This window comes from Centroberyx gerrardi, chromosome 6 (genome assembly GCF_048128805.1).
Source record: "Centroberyx gerrardi isolate f3 chromosome 6, fCenGer3.hap1.cur.20231027, whole genome shotgun sequence".
NCBI lineage: Eukaryota > Metazoa > Chordata > Actinopteri > Beryciformes > Berycidae > Centroberyx > Centroberyx gerrardi.
In genome coordinates, this window is record NC_136002.1 from 13546181 (window position 1) to 13560817 (window position 14637).

Below are 14637 nucleotides of genomic sequence, written 5' to 3' on the forward strand. Positions count from 1 at the left end.
ATGTCAATCTGCCATTATGAAGACAGGGATGAGCAGTGAAAAAAAATGAAAACATTTAATTCATTTCTTGTGTGTAAGCTGGGAGAAATGAGATAGTAAATATCCAATCATGGTGTCACAGAGAAGGATATTGGTTTATGTCTCGCTTTCTCTGTCTGTCTGTCACTGTGTGTATGTGTATGTGTGTGTTTGTGTGCACGCGCACTTGCACATGTATGTGTGTATACATATTTGGAGCAAAGAGCGTTTTTAAGGTGCTTTAATGAAACTTGTAAAGAGCATATCTCACGTTGTGCCTTTATCATGTAACCTCATTTTACAATTCAGTACTTAATAAATAAAATTATAAACAAGGAATAAAAATAGAATAGAAAAATAGAAATCACTGAGTTGGAAAAGAAAAAAAAAAGTTGGTAACCAGCTTAGATGTTTAGCAACTACATCTCCAAGCTGAACTATGAGACTACTTATCACAGCAGAGCTAGGCTGAGATTCCTGGTTGAAGAATGGGGTTTATAATGGTGGCAGTGGGAGCACTGGCTAGAAACAGGATCGAGAGTCGACCCATTAGAGAACATCTAGATTGTGGGACTGGAATTCCTGGGCTTCCCTAATGAGTACCACCATATCCTCCCTCTGGCTTCTGACAGCAATTAGCCAGTTACGACGTGGCGCACATCAGACGCGACACATACACATGGATACACACTCATAGGCACGCATGCGCTTACACACGTGCACACGCACAAACATTTACAAGAACGCACATACAACCACATGCTCACACGTATGGACACACATGCACCAAATTAGCCTGTGAAGGGTCTGCCTTCCTTTAACCTTCACAGGTAATAGAGCACTTGTCCTTCACTGACATAAGCTTCCTTAATTGGAAGAATAGAGATAGATAGGTAGAGCGAGGGAATGAGAAGACACAGAGAGAGAGAGAGAGAGAGAGAGAGAGAGAGAAGTTACTTAAAAGCTGGTGAGAAACAGAGCGACAGGGTAATTAACGTGGGACAGCTGGTTAGCTGGTCTCAGAACTGACCACTCTAACTAGCAAACTCAGTAATTGGCATGCCGAATAGGGATTGACAAGGTCAAGTGTAACAGAGTGGGACTAATGGCAAGGGATGTTTGACTGCATACAATAGGGAATCATAACATATAAATGAGACTGAATATGTATCTTCATATTTTTATTTTTGCAATAGATAGAAGGGATACTGTAATAGTTTTGATTTCTAATTGAGTCAAAAAAACAAAACAAAAAAACAGTGTTAACAAGCTGCTCATTGTTCAGTGGGAATACACATATAAAAGTTGATGCTTGTTAGAAATGCTAATGGCAACCAAATAGTAGCGGCAAGCCGCACAAACAACCAATTAGCTGCTGATAGAAATGAAAAGCTGCTTACTGCCATGGGGTTTCAATTTTGATGGTTAAATTTGGTAACACATTTTTTTGGTTGACTGAGGTGTAAGTGTATAACGTGTATGAGGTGTGAAATAGCCAAACCAGATTTTAAAATGTCATGAATTTGAGTGCCTGGCTCAAAGGCACTCAATTGAACATTACAATAATGATAGCTTGGTGTAACATCTCATCTTACATACAATAATATGGATATGTGGTCCCAAGAACATTCTAATCCAATTAAATTAGTTAATAACTTAATAAATTACTGTAGAATACTTTAGAAGCTACAGCTAATGGCTTTTAGACTGCACAAAAAGCGCTGTAAAACCATTTTAGTCAGCCAGGAGTTTTACTGATAACTCACTGGGGCAACTCAGGGAAGGAGCATTGTTTTCACATCCGTCAGAATAAACATCATAAACATCAGTAGCTACAATGTGAAAAACCTGCAGTTAATGATGTGTTTTAAATGTTAGGGTCAGACCATGTTTCTGATACCACTATGCTGAAATTTAATAAATACAAAACCTAAACAGCAGAAAGTGAGTGCTCAGTCCAGACAAAGCTCGATTCATTAACGATGGTTGAATCTGCTGCAAAAAGATCTAATTTTCACAACCTCTACCAATAAGAAGAGGAAATTTACATCCGAGGAGTGTGCAGTTTACTGATGTCACATTATATAATTTCTGGGTAATGAAATAAAAAAAAAAAATACGTAATTTTTGGGTAAGGAAACTTTAAAAAATTCAAAGAGTTATCTCCTACTGTCACTTGAGGCTGCCAAAGTGCAAAGTTACTGTGTACCAGCACAGTCTCCATGCAGTCATGTATGTCATAATATTACTAAATCACGGCTCACAATTGTTCTGGGCTAATGTCCAAGTCCATGCAGGATATTTGGGTCAGGCTTCACTTTTCAGACCATATTATTGGAAGTCATCATGGTACACGGTCCTGATGTATGTCACAGACAGATTACCAGGGATTTAGCCTGTTAATGCTTGCAGTATGCTGCTGGCTAAAAGGTTAGAGAAGTGTGAGTGTAGCGTGACTGTTGGATAGTGAGTGGGCAAGAGAGTTTTCTGTGTGTGTGTGTGTGTGTGTGCCAGAGAGAGAGAGAGAGAGAGAGGGAGGGAGAGGGAGAGAGGAATAGGGTGACAGATTATATAGCCATCTCTGTGGTGTAAAATTTCATTTGAAACCCTGCTTTCGATTCAATCTTAATAAAACACTCAACCATCTTGCGACCCATTTAGTGTCCCATTGCGCACATACCCACCACAAACACACTCTCTCTCTCTCACTTTCCCTCTCACTCACTCACTCACTCACTCTCTCACACTCACACACACACACACACACTCACACACACACACACACACACACGCACACAGACAAAAGGGTTTTATCAGGCTGCTGTGTGTCTGAAGTGTTGTTTTTATATTGCAGCCATATTTCATTTTGGCCTAGTTTCTTTAAATTGCCTATGGGGTTTTGTATGGGGAGAGGAACCATCACATTTATATATGAGATTGAAGGAAAAGAGAGAGAGGTGGGAGACTTGTTTTTGTTCTTATTCATTTTCTCTGCCTCTCTCTCTCTCTCTCTCTGTCTCTCTCTCTCTGTATGCTACGCTTTCTCCCAATGTGTTTCATTTCCTCCAATTTCTCTCTCCTTTCTCTCCATCCCCCCTACCCAACCTTCCCCTCCATGTGTATTTACCCTCCCTCCCTCTCTCTCTCTCACTCTCTATCTCTCTTTCTCTCTATCTATCTCTCCCTAAGCGTGTGTCGTTATGCAGGGTGGGTTTAATTCCTGTTATGACTCACAGGTGAAGAGAGGAATGACGCAGGGAAACAGAGGAACAGAGGGGAGGGAGAGGAAGGAAATGAGAGATGGGAGAAGCTTCCTGGATATCACAAAGCTTACTGTATACAGGTCTTCCAAAGTGGACGGCTCAATTAAGTTTGATGAAAAAAAAAAAAAACTCAATGAGATAAGATTCAAGATACGCAATTTCTCTAGCAAAACAGGATGAAGTAGATAAACAAGGAAGTTGTAGATTTTTTTTGCCTCTTCCTTTCAGTCTTTTTCAACATAAATATTTCAAAATAATGTATCATTTTTCACTCCTGTCCACCACATTACTGAGTTGTGCAGAGAAATTGCTCTCCTCAACAATTTATTTGCTTTCCTGCAGTTGCATCACAAATTTCAAAATATTTAATTTGACTTTTGTGCTGTAACAAATGGAAATCCAGCAGAAGGATAGATCATGTCCAACGGTGTGTATGTGATAGAGAGACAGAGAGAGAGAGATTATTTCCATTATTTTGGAGTTGACACATTGACTTTTGATTGATCCACTGTAGAAAAAGAAAGTAGGCTATTCTCACTCACTCAAAGGTGTGCACACACACACACACACACACACACACACGTGCACATGCACATGTGCACAGACACAACCTCCCCCAACACCCACCCACACACACACACACACACACACACACGCACACAAACATATCCATGGACATAATGCTTCCTGCTAGTGACTTTCAATTTGTTGCAGCAAAAATCTAATTTGAAAATCACTTTGGCCTTTGACACAGTGAATGTTTATTTGCATACATACAGTATCTGTATGGTGTGTGTGTGTGAGAGATTGCGTGTTTGCGATGCAATATTGTCCATGCACGTTTATTCTAATCATATTGGAACCAATTTAAAACTGCCATACATCCCCAGTGCAGCCTTGAGACCAGAGCACAGACAGTAGGTGCATGCAAATCAAAGTACAGTTTTATAGTTGTGAAATTAAAATGAAGCTGTATTCATTTCCAATCTTATCATCTCCTAATGGAAACCACTGAAGCCACAAATAGTCAAATGCTCTTGACATGCCAAGCGTGGTTTGATGTGTTTTGTGTGTGCGTGTGTGTTTGTGTGTGTGTGTGTGTGTGTTTGTCTGTGTATGCATTAATGCGTAGGCAATTTTTGCACATATTGCCTTTTAGCTGTTTTAATAAGATTTGTATAGCTGCTCACCAACTCACCAGTGCAAACAAGGCCAACTATAGCATAATCATATAAGCATAAGCAAAGCAATCAGTTGTCTATGCTTGTAAAGATTTGCATACAATTAAGTATGCATGCAGTCATCATAGATGCCCCACTTTCTACACGCACTGCTGCTACACTGGTGTTCCACCTTAAAATATAATTGTTTGGAACATACTGCAGTACTAATCCACAGTAGATGGAGAGTGAAAGGATTTGTTTTTTTGCCATGACAGTCGCTGTAGAAGGATGTTCTTTTGATCTCTTTGATCTGGTGGGGTTCCCCTGCTGCCCCAGTGGAACAGCACCTCTAGTGGACAGGAGGGGCAAAAACAATGAAGGTGACACTGTAGTACCATTACAGTTTTTTACAATTGGTTACAAACTTTTCTCAATACTGAGTCCACTTTTTCAAAACTCTTTACACTGTTGTCTGTACCAACACGCAGCTTGGCACAACAGTTAGCTAATTTCACACCCAAAATGCACCAAAACTACCAAAACACTGCATACTTGTGTCAAAATCAAATAATTCTACCAAAACACCAGCACTAGTTTTCTCCAACAGCAACACTTTGTCACTCATAACACAATTACCTAAAAAACACTAACAACAGGTAGCATTACAGTAGATGTGTTATTTTATGGCAATCTTTGCTCTCTAGTTTTTTGTTGTGTGTATATATATTTTTTTGTTGTTATTGTTAGAGTAATTGTATAAGCAATGTGTACATTGTCTTATTTTACAGTAAACAAAGTTCCCATTACAAAATACAGTAAGAATGGTACCTCTTTATAGAATGTACTACAGTATACTACAGGAACAAGTCATAGGAATGCAACAGGAAAACAGGAAAAGCTTCAATGTGCTTTTTTTTGCCATAAAGTAATTCAAAAATAAAGTAGAGTACTGTAAATGAAAATCGCTGTAAGGAAAACAGAAGTCAATACTGTAATAGTTTGCTCAAACAACAAAACAAAAAAAACAAAACATACAAATCATGTTACAGTAGTCCACCTGGTCTCCTGCGTTTGGCCACATGTTTTCGTCCACATCACACCTACTGTATAGGTGGTAATGAAATGGGACTGAGATGGGAATCACCTGTGGTTGGTCTCATTTACATAATTCCAATCAATAATTTTGCACTATTTGTCTCCATAACCATCTTTTTTTAGGATTTTGAATGTATTTCAATGGAATGGGATGGCAAATTGCTGTCCACTTGAATGTATGTTAGGTTTTGAACTTGTAAATTTGCGTTTTGAAAAGAGTATGTAAGCATTTGCAAAATGGGCTGTAGATACCCATGGTTCTGCTGGTGGTTGACTTTGAGTGAGAAAAGAATTCAAGAATTTTGAAAGCTGTGGTCATTGAATGTCTTTTGTGTTAAACCAATGCATTTTGTGTTAAAGCAAGGCAAGAGTCAGTCACAGTTTGGTCCGCATAGACTTCTGTTGTGCTAACAGTGTGAAGAGTTTTGAAAAAGTGAGTCTAGCATTGAGACATGCTTGTAACCAATTGTAAAAACTGTAACTGTGACTCTCTTCTCTTCTCTTCTCTTCTCTTCTCTTCTCTTCTCTTCTCTTCTCTTCTCTTCTCCCATTCGTTGGAAGAAAAAATGATTCAGCTGAATGTAGATTTCATATGTGTGACTTGGAGGTGTGAAGTCGCCATTCACCAAAGACATTAAAGGCCCTGACACACCAAACCGACATCAAAGAACCAGCGGCGACGAAGGCCGACTGTTGCGTCGCCTCACGTCGCCTGTGTCTGGTCCAAAAAGTTGCACTTGAACACACCGCAAAGACTACAGCCAACGGCCAACTAGCACGTACGTTCTGCGCCTGCGTGAGGGGAAATAACTCTCCATACCTTATGTCTGATAAGAAGTTGCGAATGGCACTGGCGTTGTCAGCCCTTCGTCTTTTGGTTGTGGAAGAAGAAAGGAAGAGGCGGACACTGACGCTTACCGACGGCCCGACGGCCGACCGTCGGCCTGGTGTGTCAGGGCCTTAAGATGTGTTTGCCAGGAAGAAGGTGAACAATTTACAAGATTTTAATCTGAGCAAACTATGAAAGGACAAATTAAACCACGCAACCTACAACAGCAGATGTTCTGTCCCCCAAATGAAGCCTGAATCCTCATACCCTTCTCCTTCTCACCCATGTCCACTCAATTACCTTCTACTTAATGAAATTCATTTCTTCCAGCCGTTTGGTCCTAACCCTATGTCTTCTTTCTTGTCTTTTAATCTCTACTGTATGCTACTAATCTCCTGATGCTAATCAGCCATGGGCTCTGTAGTACAGACAGTGGATAATGATGTTTGAGGTATGAGTGTGTGTGTGTGTGTGTGTGTGTGTGTGTGTGTGTGTGTGTGTGTGTGTGTGTGTAGGTGTGTGTGTGTGTGACCTAACAGGTGATCTGGGGGGGGATGTGAGAACACTCCTGTGACACACACACACACACACATCCACACACACACACACACACACACACACACACACACACACACACACACATTTTTTCACCATGGGCTGCCACAATGACTGCAGGTGATGTGTGTGTGTGTGTGAGCGAAAGAAAGAGGGAGAGAGAGGGAGAGAGAGTGGAATGTGTGTTTGTGTGTGTGTACATATGCGTGTATATAAGGCAGCATGCATGCATGTATGATGCATGCAAATACAGACACACATGTGTCTGCAAATACAGACACATGCGTGTCTGTATTTGCAACTGTAAATGCCTCTATACATCTGTGTTTGCGTGTGTGTGTGTGTGTGTGTGTGTGTGTGTGTGTGTGTGTGTGTGTGTGCACTCTTCGTTCCCAGCAGGACTGACCTGGTGGCGCAGTGGTGGGGCTGGTTAAAGCTGGTCACTCAGCAGGGATCTATTAATTAGACACCAGACGAGGATCAAGGCTCACCAATAGCAGCTAGAGGGTCACTTATTTGGAAGCAGGCGGGGAGAGACGGAACGAGAGAGGGAGGGAGAGGGAGGGGGATAGCTAGAGAAGGAGAAAAGGAGGGATAGGAGGGAGGCAGAGAGAGGAAGGGGAAGAGATGAGAGAGAGGGAAGGAAAAAGAGAGAGGGAAGGTAGGATGGGGGGCAAGCAAGGGATGAGAGACGGGGAAGGGGAGAGAGAGAGAATACAGGGAGGGAGGGAGAGAGATGTTGGGCATGATAGGAAGGAAAGAGAAAGGAAAAGAGAGAAAAGGGTAACAAGGTATGGAAGGAGTGAAGGAGGGGGTGACAAGAGGATGAAAGGGAAAGAGGAAGGGGAATGAAAAGGGGCAGGAGGAGGAAAGGCAGGGAGTGATAGAGAGATGGAGGAGAAGTGGAGCTGGCAAGGGGCAGAGGCAGTGATGGAAAGGAGGGAATATTAAAGAAGCAAAAAAGGGGAGGAATGATGTCATAGCAAGGGTGCAGGGGAAAGGAGTGAGACGGGAGGAAGGGATGAGTGCGACAGGCGCAGAGAAGTAAGAAGTGAGCAGGAATATAAACACAGTTTAACAGAGGGAATAAGAAGCAAGAAAGGGCAGAGAGGAGGATGGGTGGAGGAGCAAGGAAGGAAGTGAGAGAAGAGAGCGTGGATGAGAGAGGGAGGGAGGGAGGGAGGGAGGGAGGGGTAGGGGAGAAAGAACTGAAGGAGATGGAGTGAAAGAGGGGGGGATAAAGAAAAATGGTTTTATAATCCCAGAGGGTAATTGATTCTCAGCCAGTAAAAACAAGAATAGAAAAGCCACTTAAAACAAGGTTAAAAAAAAACAAAACAAACAATAATAAGTACATCCAAACAAGGCAAAAACAAGGCAGTGTAGTGTAACGTGCTTAAATGCCCACTTCAAATTATTCCATGAGGTCTGTTTAAACAGGTGTAAGCTGAGGTGAAATAATAAAAAAAGAAAAGATGGTCAGTTGGTTCTCATCAGGACCAGGCCAATAAAACCAAATTAATAAATAAATAAAAAATAAATGATGGAATAGATAGTGAAGGGGGGAGAGGGGGCATAGATTTATAGATGCAGGTTTGTAATACACTTCAATGTAGTTTGCAAGGCAACATACCATGGAGAAATATAATGCTGACTCACTGAAAGCCTTGTAAAATATCAAGTAGTGATCCGAGTCCAACATTAAAATATAGCTCTATTAAACAGAGCAGGCGTTTGTGAAGAAGTTGAGGCAAACTCTGAAACTCAGTCCAACTAGTAGAAATACTTTTTTTTTTCTTTTTCTTTTTCTTTGTCTAATTGGCTCATCAGTAGCCTAGCATGGACACCTATCTTCGCAGGCACAGAACTCATGGGTTTGAATGGGACTCCTAAGGGGAATATGAAGGTAAATATGTTGCAAAATGCGAGAGCTTGTAGACTTGATGTGAGAACTTGTAAAATACAATGTGAGAACCTGAAGAACAAAAATGAATGTGAAGTCACAGAAAAAATATTCACAAATGTGTAGATTGATATTTACATGAATACAATGACAGCTGCAAACTTGTAATCCAACATTTACTCATATTTATTTATTTTATTTGAGTCAATTTTCCAGTACAACCACAACTCCGTGATTACAACCTCTCGAATCGGTCACTGCAACTTCACAAATGTGCTCTCTGGCATCACAAAGTGACGGATCTGGACGCCTTGACTTTTGCAACACATTTATCACAAGAAGTGTTGCAAAAGTCAAGGCGTGCAGATTCATCACTTTGTGATGCAAGAGAGCACATTTGTGAAGTTGCAGTGACCGATTCGAGAGGTTGTAATCACGGAGTTGTGGTTGTACTGGAAAATGGACTCAAATAAAATAAATAAATATGAGTAAATGTTGGATTACAAGTTTGCAGCTGTCATTGTATTCATGTAAATATCAATCCACACATTTGTGAATATTTTTTCTGTGACTTCACATTCATTTTTGTTCTTCAAGTTCTCACATCGTATTTTACAAGTTCTCACATCAAGTCTACAAGCTCTCGCATTTTGCAACATATTTACCTTCATAGGGGAAGGCCTAAAGGAAATGTACAGTCCTTGTAAACATGAGACCTTTGACAGGATGTTGATCCTTGTTGCACAATACACTGCCGTTAGGATCAAAACAACATGAGGTTTTGGTCTGAAATCAATCATGGGAGGAAAAGAATTGATGGCATGAGGTGAGGCAGGATAAGAGGGGGGCTGGGGTAGGAGGAAGGAAGGGAAGGGACATTGAGGGATATGTTGACAATTTAAGACATAAGATACCATTTAGAAAAGACGACTATGTGCGATACCAAGTTTTTTGAGTACACAGCCCCTCCACAGGAACATATGTATAGGCGTTCACACACACACACACACACACACACACACACACACACAAAGCTACTCTTTCTAAACATTTTCTTTGAGAGTGTGTTTAGAAAGTCATTTGTAACTCCCCCAGTATTAGCCGGGACATGCAGAGTGAGAATCACAGAGGGAAAAGCCTGTCTTGCAGTGACAGCACTTTCCAACACAATAAAGACTCAGTGCAAGATGCCAAAAAAAAATAAAAAAATAAAAAATGCACGGCCGCATAATGCGTCTTCATTTTGAACTGGCGAGAAATGTATGTATATGAAGAATGGAGATATGAGAGAAGAATGTCTTTCTGGTGCAAATGAGGATTTTTTATTTTTTTTTCCCCGGAAGAGGGAAGATTGCTCTATGCAATTCTGCACTAACTCTGTGCTAATTAAATTCACTGGCTTGTTCCTTCTTCCTAAAATACATCCCTTATTTTCTAACCTTGAAATTATTGCTCTTCTTTGCCTTCCAGTGACACAAATAAGAATAAAATGAAGTAGTATGGGAGTAAGCTCACACACAAGCTCTCTCTCTCTCTCTCTCTCTCTCTCTCTCTCTCTCTCTCTCTCTCTCTCTCTCTCACGCGCACACACACACACGCACGCAAGATTGATCAAGAATTGGGTCTATAGTATGTGATGGAATGCATGTGTTTCTGTGTAATGTATGAATTGACATTTCTAGTGGAAAATGAGGATAAATACACACGCACATGCACACACACACACACACACACACACACACACACACACACACTTGATGAATCAATTGTGAATTCATGATTGATCTAGTTTAGGCCGAAACTTTATGCTCTAATTGCTTGAGCAAACTCTGAAAGTCACATTTCATTTTCTAAACCGATACCGAATTGACTCCATTGTCATAATTATGTTGGATTTTTACAAGGGCATTCCTTGTTACAAATGAAACCATCAATACAGTAACCTTGCTGTGCTCACTCAGTCCAAATATGAGTGCTGCTCAAATCAATGGGAATCTTTGAAAAAGTGCTCCTTTTGATATGTTTGAGAGAAGCACAAATTATGCATTCTCAGGACAGACCCAGGATGGAGGGAGACAGCGACTGTCTCAGAGACAGAGAATGAGCTGATCATTTACATTCATATTCATTTACACAGTATATCATTACTTTTCCTCTCTGAGTCGAGCTAGCTCTTACATGTACTGCACTTGGTCCAAATCAGGCACGTTTGCCAAAGAGTCTAGGATGGTGCTTTGATGTCGTTGACAAGGTCTGACCAAGTGTGGCCTTGCTCCTGCAATCACAAGTCATGTTTATTATCCCCCAATGAACAGACTGGATACCATTTCATTCAGATTATTTGCTAACATACAAATCAGTCCAAGTTCAAGCTTTGAATGAAATATAATTTGGTAAATAGATAGAACATTTACTCTGTGCTAGACCTGTAAGTGAATGGTTACCATGCTAGAATATCACTGAGTTTGTTTTCAATAATCTTGTGTCATTCATATTGCATTCGTTGTTTGGGTTAGAGCTAGGGTTTGCATGAATGCATGTTTTTGTTAGGAATCTTCTTCTTCTTCTTCTTCTTCTTCTTCTTCTTCTTCTTCTTCTTCTTCTTCTTCTTCTTCTTCTTCTTCTGGCACAATGACAAGCAGTGTTACCTTTTGGACAATAACTCCTGAACTATAAGGTCTCTATTTCTCCCACAAAGTTGATCCAATCACAAAAAAAATTTGCACCAAAAATCCAAAGCGTGCTAGACCAAACTTCAGATATATATTTGGGATGGAGCCCAAAATGTGACAAACCATTTGGTTTCACAGTGCCACCTTCAGGCCACCCTTGCAATAGCAATTGTTTTTTTAAATTTCTCCCACAAAGTTGACTCTACCTAATTCTGCACACAGATTGAGCTGCCTACATCATGCCTCTTTCACAGATTGGACCCCACTAATGGCCGCTTGTGTCTATATTTCTTTTTATATTACAGTAAAATAAACTGGGCCAATTCACTAGAAGTATGTGTCAGCAGCATGAAACAATACATGTGTAATTCAGCAGGTTTGTTCTGTCGTGTAGCATGAAAGTTGTGTGTGTGTGCATTTGTGTGTGTGTGTGTGTGTGTGTGTACGTGTGTAAGTCCCATTGGCAGCATTGGTATCCTGACTATGAGCTAATAGACCTATCAGCCAGTCCCCTCAGGTTATACAAGACTGTGTAATTGAACCATTGAGAATTTCCCACTAACCTGTAACTACTAGATTTCTCACACAGACATACACACACATGCACACACACACAGAATCACACACACACACAGTATCAGCCCTATGGCCCCAGACACACAGCCACTCCAGCTTCTTGGTGGCTAAGCGCTTTTCTTCACACATCCTATCATCCCTCTGCCAATCCTCTCTCCATCCTCAAGCCTCTCCCCATTCCTCCAAATCCCTTAACTTCTCTCCTCCCCTCCCTCCGACCTCCCAATTCACCAACACCACTTTGTCTTCTCAGACATCCACATCTGTCTTTGTTAAACGTAGTCATCCTCAGTCTCCAAACTTGTATCTTGTTATCATGGCTTGCAGTTGAAAAGTCCCTTAGGAGAAAATAGCTGTTTTTTTTGTTACTTATTCAACCAAACTGGTGAATTACTTATTACAGAAGTGTGTGTGTGTGTGTGTGTGTGTGTGTGTGTGTGTGTGTGTGTTTGTGTGTGGGAGTGTGTGTGATTATGTGTATTTATACAATTGTAGCCATTGTAGAAGTCCCCCGTCATGCATTTATTCTGCATCTACTGCAGAATTTTCTTTTTTCTTCTTTTTTTCATGTAATACAGTTAATGCAAATTAGCATATTGTAATGCAAAACTCTAGGGCTGAGACCCTCTAGTTCCAACCACAACCCCCCCCAGACACGCCTAAATCAAAACAAGTTTTATTATCATTGTCACTGTATTGAGAACAGCAGCCCTTGCATTGTGGTTCGATTGTGTGGCTACCGAGGTTGGATGTAATTTTAAACCACACCACAGGGGGCAATCAGCATACAGTAATGGGCACTCAGCAGTAGAGCATGGGAACACCTTACCATACTGTAAGAATATGGCTACAAATTTCAGTGGGTCAGTGGGTAAGACTCAGTGTGGAGGCCTTTAATCAGCTGTCCGTACCTGTGTCACTCAACAACCCAAGATGTCAGAGCATCGTTTATGTCTACAGGATTTGTCCACCGCATAAAAATTGGTCCGGGACAACCTGAAGATGACAAAAGATGGAAGATGGCTTAACTGTAACATAATCACACAATAAAAGAAGAATTGTAACATAATCACACAATAATTGATGTTTTACAGTCGTACTGTTAGTTTAGTTTATTAACAGCTACCACTGACAAAGGCTGTTAATGATTACCCCTCAGACACTAACACACACACACACACACACACACACACACACACACAAGAAGAAGTGGGCCCTCTGGGAGCTTTAATAAAATTTGAAACCAGATTTCCAAAATGCTATGCATTTCCATGTAGGAAAAATGATTTTATGCTCAAAAACAGTTTTGTAAGCAGCCAGCAAATGCCTGGTTAGAGTGGGCGTCAATCTTTTTCAACTGGTGGATGGCTCATTTTGGAGTGAAACTACTCTTTTGTTTCCATTCGCAAATGATCAAATTGACATGGGTATATTTTCAATGTTATGTTCTTGCTCCAAACGTGTATCACTTTCCAGACGTCAGCCAGCAGCATGCACGTCTCATCCAATCAAATTATCCAGAAAGGCTGCCTCAGTTGCATATAGCCTGTCAGAGGCAATGAAAGACTGTCCTGCTTCCCTCATGTGGTTCAATTTATGCATTCTGTGACTGGGGCCCTGTGATTTTTCTGGGGAAAAAATATTTAAAACCACGATAAAGTAATTATGTCTCGCACAAGTAATCAGTGACCACTTTGAATGAGTTGATGACCAGTTATCAGCAGCAGGCATGCAAACCCTGCTGTGTGTTTCCACATGTGCATGAGTGTCTGTTTGTGTATTCTCCTGCACATGCTTTTGTGTGTGCTCTGGTTTCAGAATGAGTTGTGTGTGTATCTGCAAAATGTATGTGTGTGTGTGTGTGTGTGTGTGTGTGTGTGTGGGTGGGTGTGTGTTTGTGAGAAAAGACTGTAATCAACATGACTGAGTCAGGCTAGTGTCACCCTGTCCACAGTATGCTCTCTGGTACTTAATGGGCATCTTGTGGCCAAACAGCACACACACACACACACACACACACACACTTGGACACAGCCACAGGAGTATTTTGCATGTCATTGTTATTCCATTTAGTTGCAGAGACAGCCACGCCTTTTGTCTGCTCTTGTTAATACACACAACAAAGCAATTAGAAGATAACAGAATAACTTCTGAGACATTGCAGATGAGCACGATGTGATCCTGTCTGGACGTCAGTCACAGTTAGAGGATAGTTGTGAGCGAAATAGTGAAAGAAAGGGGAAACAGACAATAATCAACAACAGCCCACAACACTGATAAATAAACAGCTCTCAGCTTTTGTAACAGTATATGCTTTGTTCACAGCTGTTTTCTACTTGCATCAGTACAGATTCCATGGAGGTTTTTTAACATCAGGTATTACAAATTTACACAATCCTGACGCAGAGTAAAAGGGGATTTGACATTGCATACATCAGCATTAGTCACTGTGTATTGCGACTATTGGGGTTAAGATGCGTCACAAACTGATATTTCCCAACCCAGACCACTTCTGAATACATTAGCTCAGCTGTTTAAATGTTTTTCAAACACAGCTGTTGCC